This window comes from Phoenix dactylifera, chromosome 10 (genome assembly GCF_051530095.1).
Source record: "Phoenix dactylifera cultivar Ajwa chromosome 10, Ajwa_hap1_PhDact_Kaust_v1.1, whole genome shotgun sequence".
Classification (NCBI taxonomy): Eukaryota; Viridiplantae; Streptophyta; class Magnoliopsida; order Arecales; family Arecaceae; genus Phoenix; species Phoenix dactylifera.
This window is the reverse complement of record NC_143199.1, coordinates 30,468,255-30,481,684: the sequence shown is the minus strand read 5'-3', so window position 1 is coordinate 30,481,684 and position 13,430 is coordinate 30,468,255. Positions and strand designations below refer to the sequence as shown.

General features: G+C 36.0%; 2 long non-coding RNA genes across 3 annotated transcripts; both read left to right on the top strand.

Moving 5' to 3' along the window:
• Positions 1-5,524: 5,524 nt before the first annotated feature.
• On the top strand, positions 5,525-10,851 carry LOC103698522 (uncharacterized). The gene is made up of 3 exons (XR_015969494.2): positions 5,525-5,665; positions 5,773-5,834; positions 10,269-10,851. It is a non-coding gene; the product is annotated as an uncharacterized LOC103698522 (long non-coding RNA).
• Positions 6,396-10,262, top strand: LOC148702356 (uncharacterized). 2 transcript variants are annotated; one of them, XR_015969496.2, is made up of 3 exons: positions 6,396-9,163; positions 9,228-9,941; positions 10,059-10,262. It is a non-coding gene; the product is annotated as an uncharacterized LOC148702356 (long non-coding RNA). The 2 variants fall into 2 exon arrangements; XR_015969495.2 differs by having other exon boundaries at positions 9,196-9,941.
• Positions 10,852-13,430: the final 2,579 nt, after the last annotated feature.

Here is a 13,430-nt window from a genome sequence, read left to right as displayed (position 1 = left end):
GAATACTATTACATTCCTAGATAGAAAAGCCCAAGTAGGTTAGCTGAGGGTTTTTCCTTCACCAAATAATAAAAGTATGATGATTGAATGAGGAATAAGGATGTTAATTAGTTTGATAGAAATAAGAAGGGGTGGGAAACGGAAACAACAGAAGCCAAAACTAGGTTAAGAGGAGGGCATTTAGGTCGTGTGGCGCGGGAACAGCATACCTTAAATGGCCCCCGCTTCCCGCTCGGCCTCACGTCCGAACCGTAGTGAAGCACAGCAACGACGACTGCAACTCCCGCTCTGTAACTTTCACCATTCCAACCTCCCCCATCCCCCCCAAAGCTCTCCCCTTTCTTTATATATATGCATATATATGCTTCTATTGATATACAAATAAAACCACAAACCTTCCCACTCCACTGCACCATGGTATGCGTATAGGTGCAGAGAGAGAGAACGGGGAGGAGGAATAAAGCTGAGAAGAGAGATATGTGTCGTGGAAGAATTGAAGAGATCTGGTGTGGGCAGCTGATGGAGAACTCCAAAGGGATCGCATTGATCTCTCTCTCTCGGTTGATAACGTAGCGAGATCATGCGATTCCTTTGGAATTATCCGTCTGTTGCTTCTTCTTCTTCTTCTTCTTCTTCTTCTTCTTCTTCTTCTTCTTCTTTCATGTGAACTGGCGCGACAATTTGTTTGTCTCTCCAGTTAGACATTGGAGGCATCATTTAGAAGGTATGTGCTCTAATCTTGATCTACGTAAGATGACATATATATGAAGAAGACTTGATGCCTTCTTGTAAATGGGAATGTGAGAATTATTTATTTAATTTTCTATTATTTCTCAAATATATAATTTCTATCTTTTTTAAGTAATATAATTATATGAATGGATAAAGCGAGGTCTTTATTAAAAAGAAAACAAAGGAATTTTCCTGATAAATTACAGAAGATGTAATTTGGCTCGCAGTCTGATCTATTTGTAGGTACTCTCAATTCATGTCATAACGAGACGAGGCAGATACAACAGCCTTCATGAGTGCTGCACATGGTTTAGAGATATCAGTGCGGATCTAAATTTGGATAGGAGTATCTGAAAATTTGGATACATCCAATCCAATGATCTGGCCTGAAAACATATATATAAATTGAGGCCCGAAGTTGGCCATAGACATGAATGCACATTATCATTTTGTCATTGTTTGTTTGATCATTACAGGTGGTTCATCAAGTTTGTGACTCGTACGTCTTGAATACATCACGCAATTGCCTCTTTTTTTTTTTTTTTTGCCATGGATAATACAGTGGTAAGCATATTTCCATGGCAAAATCTCTTATTTTTACCTATAGTTATCTTTCATATGAATAGAATAGACTTTAAAGCTAAATCCACAATTAACAAAATCAGTATTGATCTCTTCACATAGCTAGGCTTCCCTTGGGTCGACTTGTTTGTTTGACAATTTTCCCCAATCTTCTTGAGTTTTAAGTGTCTTCATGTTTGAACCGGAGGGTCTAGTTTATTCAGCCCCACCATCGATCCATGCATGAATCAGTAACCTACAGTACTGGCGATTGAACCAGTTGGGTATATGAGCATCCTCTCTTGTTCAAGCACCCACCATTAATGGATCCTTCAATAACTAGCTAGAGAGGGTACATGATCATGGCTATTATTTTGTTTACATTTATATTTTGTGAGCAGGATGAGTTTCAGCTTTTCTCTCCCTCAAAAAAAGAAAAAGAAAAAGAAAAAAAAAAAAGAAACAGGAGGAGAGGATCCAATCTCATTTGGTCAAGAAAAACATCAGCACCAAAGTGACTTTGATTAATTTATCAGTAATTGTAATTATTTCATAAACACTATAATCCAGCAGCACTATTCCTCCTACATGACATGGCTCCTACATGGTGCTTGGTGAGTGGCACAGTCCTCACACCAACCTCACTGGCCTTCGTGCATTACATCGATTCCCTTGTGCCACATAGAACAATGAATGGAGTGGAGATGATAGTGATGCTAGAGAAGTTCCTCTAATTGGATGTGCCACTTCTCCATTTTCTCTTTGGCTAAACTCCACCCATAAGGAATATTGATCTGTCTTAATTTGTTCGAAACGAATCCCAACTACAAATAATGTGGTCGTTGGCACCGGATGTGGAAGAGAAGGAATTCCACACCTAGAAGATCTTGTGAGAGGGAAGGCATTGTCAGGATTAGTTGCATGTGTGACTGAATTTGTCACAGAAGACTTATGAGACATATACCGGAAATCCTGTGGAGTGATTGCTGTTCAAGAAGCAGTTAAAGAACCTTTTTTGCTATAGGAAAGTTGTCTCAATATATTGTGTGTTTTTTTTTAATACTTCTGGGGAGCTGTCTGAACTTAATTTTACAGTATAAGAGTGGATGCAGTAGTTTTAATACTGCATGTCAAGGAGATTGGAAACTTTAAGAAAGTGGGAGTTCATGTTGAATTGTGGAGTTAAACAAGCCAAACAGAAGTGAATGCAGAATCATAACAGGTAAATTAAACTAGGAGATATCAACTTATAATGGCATGTAGGCATTTTTATTAATTGTTGGAAGATTTTACAACATAATGAGCTGTAATTATAAGGCTCTTAAGCTTAAAGGAAGCCGACCGAAACTAGGTCATACAATTTGCCTGTCTCTTCTCTCTTGCTGCATTGTCTAACTAATTAGCTGGCTCATTATTAGTTCTTCTGATGTGATGAACTTTTGGGGCCCTCAAGCTGTTCCATAAGCAGCTTAACATTGAAGAGTGGAGGATCCAAATACAATGATAGTTTAACCTTTTGATGGAGTAATTTTGTCAAGGAATAAAGTTCAGTCTCCAAGGATGACATGCATCATGCTTAAAACTTTGACTTATAGTGATTTTTTTTCCTTTCTGGCAAATGATTGTTGGAAGAAAATACTTGGTTATGCTAGTAGCATTTGGGTTGCAAAATATACTTTTGTAGGCAAGGGAATTATACCTTCAATCTATTTTGGTCAAGACCTAGGAAGTTCAGTAACACATCATCATCAGCAACACCAATAGCATCATCATCATCATTAAGCAAAAAAGTTTTGTACTATGTCACCTCGCCATAGCTTATAAGTTGCTTTCCCCTGTAAAAACAATGCAAAATGTTCAAGCAATGCACAATTATATGAAGTAACTACTCGCCAATAAACATGTGATGTTCAGTATGGTTTAAGACACATCCATTTCAATCCAAATCTTCCACATATGATCAAGGCTTCATTAATCACAGAAATCTCAAGGACTTGAGTATTGTTCCTTCCGAATTTCTAGCCCTGATTGACCACACCTTGTAGTAGCTATCTAATTCTTAATTACTCTATTAAAACCATTTTCTTCTTTTTTTTTTAACTCCCATCATCAGTCTGAAAAACAGAAAAAAAAATATGATTAGTGGCATCAAAACTGATGCTTGTGATCACTTTTGAAAAATACTCCTTGTTAGGAGCGCTTTTAAAAGAAACATTTCCCATTGCAAATCTACACTTTTTCATATCAAGTGTCTCTAACTTGAGGTCACATCTTAACAAATATTTATACAGATGATCTTGGAGGATGCAACTGTCAATCTTCTTCTTTTTTTTTTTTACATACCTTTGATCATCTTTTGACCAAATAGAAAATAAACTACTTTGTTGTTAGAATGCTCTAGGCCACCCATGGGCACGGACCCGCTCTTCTAATCCATAGCTGCGTGCTTTCCTCCCGTTAAAAGCTAAACATTAGGCCCAACAATTGGACGACTATAAGTTGGGCCTCGTTTATCAGAGTCTGGTCTCAAAACTAATTTTCTGAATTAAGGGTAGGATAGCCCAACTGAATAGGATATCAACGGAACCGATATCCAAATATTTTATTTGTCTCCGAACCGAATGAGATGATTTTATTCAAAATTAAATGAAGATGGTTTTGGTGATAAATTTAAAAATAAAAAATTGTTCTATTTTAGTTTTGGTTACGACTTGGGTGGTTTCTCATTCAGAAACCAAACCCGGTACGAACCCAACACTAAACCAGAAATCTAATCCGAAATTGAATATACTCGATATTTAATATCCATAATACTCTTTATTAGATGAGCTGTTACGAATTATGTCATAAAAATTATAAATAATATTATTAATTTGGTTATTTATATGTAAAAATTTTGAAATGAAGAAAAAAAATTAAACTGTTTTTGCTTTTTCGATTTTGGTTTTAGCTTTATGGTTTTCGCAAGAAAATAATGATGCAACCAAAATCATATTAGCCCAAGACCGTCAACCATAATGTGGAAAAAAAAAAGAGAGCAAGATACATAAAGAACTCCAAAGATGAATAAGTGTGAACAATTAAGTGAAGCAACTCAATAAAAAGATGGAAAACAATCAACTTGTGGTTATATTCCAAATACAACCGATAGAAAAGTATATTACAGACTTTATGAAAACTTCTAGTATATGCATTCACATTAATTGCATATAAGTATATGAATATATTAATGATCCTTAAATAAATCTAGATTAATATGTATCTAAACTATTCTAAAAAATCAACTTTACTAATTTCGGTAGTTTTTTTAATGGCGACAATGATTTTCTATTTCATAAATCATTTGATTTTAGTTTTGATTTTGAGAGGCAATGATTGATTTGGGTTTTAGTTTCAGGTTTGATTTTTTCATTAACCGCATCGAATCCTCTTGCAAGCATCTACCACTGAGTCATATTCATATTTACAGAACACCATAGTTCACCGGGCTCGTATGGAAGTCAGGAATTAGAGCACGTTGAGACCTAAATAATGATAGTATTGAAGGACCTCCCTCTCTTCTCTCACTAACAACAAGAAAAAGAAGCAAGCCATGGATCAACTCTTATAACTTATTAAAGGTTGCATTCAAAATTAACAACTAGCATTTCAGTGGTCATCCGTTAAAATCTTATCAACTTATTATTGACTCTGGCTTACTGAATCCAGGCTCGAGCTGATCCCAACCTACAGGTCAATCGTTGGGTTTGATAAGGAACCGATAAAGATTTAACCCACATCCGATCTAGGGATGGTAATTTATGATCCGACCTGACCCGCTTTTAGTAGATTTGGATTTGATATAAATGAATTTATATCGTAAATGGGTCAACTAGCCTAAACTTGTTTATTAAATGGATTTGAATCAGATTTAAACTTTTAACTCATCTAATAATTGAGTTGGGTTATGACCCGATCCGTTTGACCTATTTAATTTCTGTAAAACTTACTTAATTTATTTTTAACCTATTTAACCCAACTAGCTTAACTTGTTTAAATCAATTTAATCCATTTAAAATCTGTCGAATCCATTTAATTTATTTAAATAAATAGGTTATATAGGTCAAATTAGGTTATTTTTTTAATAAATAGGCTAGGCCAGATTTAGGTTGATAAATTTTTGGGCCGGTCCATATCCGACTGGGACCCAGATACTGTAAGAGTGGCATTTCCGTAATATTAACCCATGAGGGATCCCGGGCTTCATTTTTCGGCACGAGGATCCATAGCTTCTACAGGGACCCGAGAGGCAAAGAAAGCAGGCAGAGAAAAAAGATGTCGAAGAAGAACAATCTAACGAAGAGAAAAAAGCAGCACGAGTTCGACCTCCAAAGTAAAACCTTGGATTGGAAAGAATTATCCTTCTGATTTATATTACTGTTGTAGTTTCGATTAATCCCATCTTCTTATCTTTTTTTTTTTTTGGTTTGGTACAATTAGGGGAAAAGGTGGAAAAAGAAAAGAGAGAAAAGAAGCTGCAAGCAAAGAAGTCCAGGATGAAGGTGAGAACATTGCTTTTAATATCCCCTTCATCTCTTTATAATTTTAATATTATCTGGATTTTTTTCCCTTCTTAGGGTTTACTGTTTTGATATGGATCATCAAAATTGCTTCTTTTTCTTTCCTTTTATGTCGTTTGGATTATTTTCGATTTGTTATTTGTTTTCATTTAATAACTATTGGCAAAATGCTCCAGTTATTCAGGAGATTATGCCTGAGAGACATCTTTACTAACTGATAAATATGAACCATGTTCTTCGTCAGCTAGAAGGAATGTCTTTATTTTCTTATCTTTTTAAATTAGCTTACTGAGACTTCTCAAAAGATATTGGATATGTCTAGGTTGAAGCTGCTTTACTTTAGTAACTGGAAGGACTCATTCACCAAGAAAGAACTGAGAAATGGAACTTATCAGAGTGCAGACCGATGCCATTTGTGTGAATAAATGGCATAATATGGCACGGTACATTGTATCATGCAAGCTTCTGGTCTATACAGATACGACGTGCGATACTGTGAACCTTGATCTTAGGCCACAGCAAATGGTACAGGACAATGTAAGCACCTTATGAGTACTGATTGCCATGCTTTGGTACCACAGAATAAAATCCAGTATGTTACCTCAAAACTTAAGTTGGTATATTTGATGTTGGTGCGGCGGAAAAAGTGTTACATTCTGGCTAGATGGTACTATACACTGATATACATCATATTCCAATAACTACATGACCTTATGATAAGGTTCTCGGCACTTTCATTGATTGTGGGATGCAGGTTTCTTTTTGTTTTTTTGCATACACATTAGATCATTTTAAAAATAGTCTGTTTCCAATCCTTCTCTTCTTTGGGATCCTTTTAGTTTATATACCATGTGCCAACTGAACTTGGGGTTTCAGCCCTGGGTTTAGGAATGCGCCTTCCACAAGATTTACGTTTTGCTTCAAGCATGATTATGACCTTGCTGCATCAATGCACTTTGATTGTGAAGTACTTGGGCGCTCGTTTTGAATTCTATAAATTCTATGTATATTATTGGTGTAAAACAATGCATGGAGACATTATATGCATCCTTGTTTTTTCATTGTCTTGTAACAAGACAAATTTATCACTATGTAGTGTACAAGCTACCATACCTCACGTTAAGCACAACATTCTTTGTCGTTCTCTTGTATTATAGTAACACTAGTCATTTCAAGCATTCATGGCAGCAAAAGAGTATGCTGTTCTGCATGCACTATACTTTGATGGTATGCTTTTGTTGCCCACAATATCTAAGGTAACTATTAGATTTAAACAAACAGTATACTCTTGATCTATCTTTATTATGATAGTTTCTTGTGTCGTACATGTTCTAACATCGTATAAGCTGACATATTATTTCTCGTAATAGAACCACTTAAATCTTGATGTATGGACATCTTTAGACTATAGGATTCCCATATGACTAGACAAATTACGGAAATTCTTGATGGAAGACATATTGAGTTGTTTCTTTGATTGGCTGTGAAACTTTACTGAGTGGTATGACATTGTGCAAGAGACTTCGTTGGAAAGATTTTGCAAATCAAAGCTTTATGCATGCTAGTATACTAGGAAGGATATAGCAAGAAATGATTATATTAGTGGAGTTATATAGTTAAAGACAAAGTGACAAAGAATTGATTGAGATGGTTTGGAACATGTATAATGAAGCTTGAGGCATCTTCAATATGAAGGAGTATTTCATTAGTTGTTGAAGAAGAGTGGAAGACGAGGGGAAGATCTAAGGTAACATGGATAGAAGTTGTTAGGAAGGATATAAAAATGCTTGAAATGACATGGAAGCCTAAATATCAACTTTTGACAAATTTGGATTCATAAAATTGACCCTACATGGTTAGAACAAGGTTTGATGATTATGGTTATGCATGCTACATACTATTATTGAATATGATTCCATTTAAGATTTGGCCTCTTATTAATGGATTGTAGTTAGTAAATGAATTTTTTATACCTTGAGATCCAGTTTAGAAAAGTTCTGTTTGATCTTGCTCAGAAATTAAATAAGTCTTTCTTTGCTCCATGCTTACTACTGTCATCTGTTTAGCAAATCTTGGTTCTCCATTATGAGATATTTGGTGTCTAATCGTATCAACCGATATAGTTGTAACCATGCATAAGGGCAAGAGAATGTCATGCATAATGGCCACAAATGCCTCTGCCTAGTGAAGGATGCTCTCTATTACATGGATTGAAATAACGAGTGATGATATGTGGGAGGAAGGCAACTTTTCGTGTTGTGCATTAGTGTGTCCATTTCTTATTTTGCACAAAGTATTGCCACACAATATATTGTATCATGCCTTTTCAGTTATGCTTTCCAGAAACTCGTACCCACTGGACCTTTCTTTTGCTCTTTGATCATGCTGTACATTTCATGGTACTCTGGATCAAGACTTGTAAGCTTGAAGCTCCCTGCTGTTTTTAAATTGTTTTGCCCAAACTCTGGACCACGTGCAAGTCATGATGAAAATCCAAGTCTTGAAAAATAAAAATGCAATAAGGCCCTATTTGGCAAGGGCAGTAGAGCTGTTATAAAATGTTGTTTACTATTTGGTAATTATATTTCTAAAGTATCGTGAAACTTTAACATGTGTTTGGTAAACAAACTAAGAAAATACTTTTGGTATGACAAAATGACCATAAAGGACATTGCATAGTATTATACAACAAAACATAATAAAATATAATATATATTAATACATAAATATATGATATACTGTAATATTACTGTAATGTAATATAATATTATTATAATATAGTAATATAATATTGTATATTATAGCATAATAATTTAATATAATATTAAATTATTTAACATAATATATCAATGTATTATGATATAATGTAATATAATATTATATTTATAGTATGATCGGCTGATGTTGCACCGCACTGCAGATGATCCTAGTCGTTCGTCATCCATGATTGTAATATCCACGCCTAGTCTTTTTCTTCCGCAAGAGTAGAGAACAAAAAAAGAAAATAGTTGGGGGAGAGACAAACAAAAAGCAGAGAGAGTAGAGAGAGAAGCTAATTCGCCTTTCCATAAACACTCTCCTTAAAAAACCCGCCCCAACCGATCAAAGAACGAAGTAAGAGAGAGCGAGAGAGGGAAATAGAGAAGAGAGAATGGACTCTGCCGCTCTCGCGACAAGGCTTCTCAATGCGATCCCTAACCATAATTCCTCTTCCCCGTTGATCTCCACAAGGTGTCAGCCATCACGGAGGCGGCTTCCTCTATCACCAATTGCGGTCAGTATCCTCTCTGATGCGCGGTCCATGCTGAGAGGTGGACCGCGATGTCGCGGTCCACGCTCAGAGGAGGACCGCGATGTCGCGGTCCACGCTCAGAGGTGGACCGCGATGTCGCGGTCCTCTCTATCCTCTTTGATGCTGACTGCGAGAGTAGGTGGAGGACGAGGAGAAAGAGAGGAAAAAGGAGAAAAGAGATTGATGGAAGAGAGGGACGACTCTATGATTGTTTCAAAAGGAAGGGAGAACAAAGCTATTTTTTTTGCTAAAACAAAATTCAAAATGATGGATATAAAAATAGAAAAAAAAAGGAATACCTTGTTCACGGAATCTGTTCGCCGATTAGGATTTCTTGTTGTGACTCCTGCAGATTTTCATGATTATAAAGGGACATTTTTTGCAATTATTATATTTTATTATGGGTATTTTGGTTCAAAAAAAAATTATAACTCAAAACAGTTTTCCGATAGGGCCTAAAAGTGCTTTTTCGAGTGCTTTTTCGGAGAAGCTCCAAATTGAAGCTTCTCCCAAAAAGATGTTTTAGTTTTCTGGTAAAGCTAAAACAGCTTTCCGAAATTTTTACTAAACACCCTTATTTTATCTAAAAATGCTTTTTGGCCCTCTAAAAGTTCTGCCAAATGAGATTATAGATGATAAAATATTATGAACATAAAGGAATGTGTGGCTTATTGGAGGAAATATTCTTTAATTGATTTAAGATTCTCAAGTCTAATCCTGCATGTTTCTAACATTGAAGAACAAATAATAACTCTTAACCAAATGCTGAGCAATAAAGTGGATCCCAACTATTTCAAGTCTAATCCTGCATGTTTCTGACTTTATTGGGTGTATCCGGTCTCGTCAGGTCTGATCTACCCGCATTAGCAAAAAAAAAAAAAAAAAAAAAAAAAAAAAAAAAAAAACTATTTCAGTGCTGCTGCTGTCATTGTTACCGAAAAGTTGTTTGTCTATGTTTTTCCGCCACTTCCCCCCTTCTCAATCTTCTTATTGCTTTAGTTTTTCCGTCTACTTAGCTGATGAGAGATGGTTGTCATGCTGTGACCATGATGTTTGCATATGCAATTACTGATGCATATTATTACTTTAGCCTTTTATGGACTCTATGTGTTTTCTTGATTCAGATTGATGTTAGTGACATGAAAAGAAAGAAGAAAAGTTCAGGAATGTTTCAGATTGGGAAGAAAAAGGTGAAAACCAGATTGTCAGCTTTGGCGAAGGTGAAAGCAGCCCAAGCAATGGAGATTGATAAACAGTCTTAGATTTATGTATATGGTCAAGTCACCATTCTGTAGTTTGTTATACTACAGTGACTCGGTAAAGTGTGGCATTTACTTTGACCCTTTCAGCACAGTTTCGCAGCTGCAGCGGCACTTTCTGACCTTTGGCTATCTTCCTTCTGCTAGTGTACTTGCCATTTGTTCTGCAAGTGGATAGCATCGAATTGAAATCTCATGTTTCTGCTGGTTGACTTGGCTGTGTTGATGGTTTGAAAATTACACTATTCTCTAAATGGTCTATAATGCACCTAAGAGTTGATTGCCCCATGACAGGCACTGGAGTAAAGTAGGAGCGACTTTCTGTTTTTTTTTTCTTTTTGGCTTTATTGCGGATGCTTCTTTCATGATATATTGTTATAGATTATAAAGAACCTGCACGGTTGATATTGCTTGTTCATAAAGGTTTATGATTCATGCCATTTTATAATTCTATCTTCGTGGTTTTAATTTGGTGGACATTGCGCCAGCAGAACCAGATATATTATGTTAAATTTTGTTCTGCAAACAAACAATACAGAAAAAAGACTCACTGGATGAATCCGAAAACTCTTTTGTTTTGTATATTTGGATTCTAGATGTAGAAAATCAGCAATATCTTCTCCTTTTAGTTGGGAGGTGGTGGTTATATTGAAGGATACCTTTTGAAATTGATTATGATGCACAATTGTTGTATCTGGGCAAATTTGGTTAGTCAGATCGCATGTTATACACTATAAACACATTCAGTGAAATCTTCATAGTTAGCTTTACTTGTGCTGTATATTAATTTTTCCGCTCGAAAACATTTGCATTGGTCTGTCATATTAATGAACCATCATCGATGGACGTTGCACACGACACGATCAATTGGACTCGACGGTCCGGTGCCAATAGAAGTCACTTACTCTCTGTCCAGTGAGGGTAGGGCTTTTTTCTAAGTAATAGTGGGTGGGTTTTATGAGGTTTAATCTATGCCGGTCGTTGGAATCAAAGGAAGGCCGAATGATCATCCGATTCATTAAGGGGGACAGCCTATTTGTAAGGCGGGCGGGAACCACTATGGACGAGACCTTCCGGCCTTGATTCTTTTTCTTTTGCATAGTCCGGAGGCCAGCCGCGGTAGAGCTGCAAGGCATAGCGGCGCCTGGTGCCATTCCCCGACCTAGCAGCAGACGGTAATGGACCTAGCAGCCAAATCCAAATTATTGACTTCAAAAAAAAAGAGAGGAACATATTAGGGGTCCCGCTTTTGTGTATGAAAGTGAGGAGAAGGGGGTCATGATCTTACCCATTTGGTGGGGTAAGCTCCTCCACCCTTATCCTCTTGGTGGGATATTCATCCATCAAGGAAATGAACATCAGTGGTCCCTTCCAGCTCCAGAGAGCTTGAATCAGGGAACATTGAGGCATAGGTTCTCTCTTGATTGGTGGTAATAGAATGATGATAGATGACAAACTGAGAACTTGGAGGCTACTTTGTTCTTAAGGATAAGGAGATGGTGGAAGCCATGAGGTTCAGGCTCCCAAGAATTAGAAGCAGGGGCCCATGTTGAAAGAGATCCTCATCCATTTGCCGTGCAGGATATTTCGGCGTTTAATGCCCAACGAGTCATCTTCTCTTTGGTCTGGTCTTTGGCCCACCATCGAGCTAGTGGCCTTCGCTTAACGGGATGGTGCTTCCTTCTCAGTGGAAGCCATGGGTGGAATATTTGAATCAAGAGTGCAGTTTGTTCAAAGAACAGTTAATGATGCTGTTATCTCAAGACATGACATTTTCTTTTTGAAAGATTATGTTGCGTTTTGAACTTGATGGCAGTAATTTAACTTCAGTCGAATTCTTGGACAAATGCTTGCTGAAACATTGTTGTTGTTCATTAGAACTTAAGTAGGAAGAGGATGCCAAATGAGCTCAATAAGGATCATACGAGGTTTAAGGGATCAGATTAGCTCCCAACATGGATCTTGAGGGCTATAATGGAGATGAAAAGCTTTCTTTTAAACGATACATGAAACAGAAAAAAATTGCAATCAGTTTGATAATAATCGAGTGACATTACTTCTTCGGTCCAAACTAAGAAAGAAATTAGATACGATGCAAAATGAATCTTATTCTATCATTGATCAGAGATTTCTATATAAAAAATACGAATCAGAGTTTGAAGAAAGGGAAGGAGCCGTCGACCTGCAACAGATAGAGGAGGATTTATTCAATCACACAGTTTGGGGTCCTAGAATATAATGCCCTTTTGGCCATCTATTTGATTGTATCGAAAGGCCCACTAAATTGGAATTTTAATGGTATAACAAAATCAAATTGATTTACGACTTATCAACATCAATTATTTTCAATAATCAATCCTTTTTAATTTTAGTTATAACAAAATATATATGTATATGTAAATTTCGGAACATAAATTATTACACAGATATCGAATTGGGTCTTTTTCTTGAATTGGATCATTTTGCTCTTAATATAGATATCGACAGAGATTAAAGGCGACTCTACTAATGTGAAGATGAGGTTTCATTCTTTGTTTGCTTGAATAAAATTTGAACTTTGGTTTTGTGATGATAGTAAAGACTTGGTTCATTGCTTGGATATCAAACAATGCAAAATAGTGGAGCTAGTTATGCTAATAACATAGATGTTTAAAAATTATAACCCTCTTTATAGTGCATTTGTCCGAACCAAAGCCTTTATGGTGCATTTGTCTAAACCAAAGCATTACATCTCATGGACGAGTTTTTTTTTTTGCATCAAAAAGATACATAAGAGCATGATTGTAGTTGACTAGTTTGTAGTTGGATTTGATCATGTCAATGTTATATAAAAGATACAGAAAATAGGTCTCACTTGTCGCTAATAAAAATTTGAAGTCACTTTTTTAAAAAGAAAAATAGCGAGCTACATCCTTCAAGGTAACTTGAAATGATATAATTATTTATTTTTTAAATTATTTCTGAGAATAATAGAAAAGCATCATCAATAATTTTGAAAAGAAGAGAATTTTTTTTTAGGATAAAAGC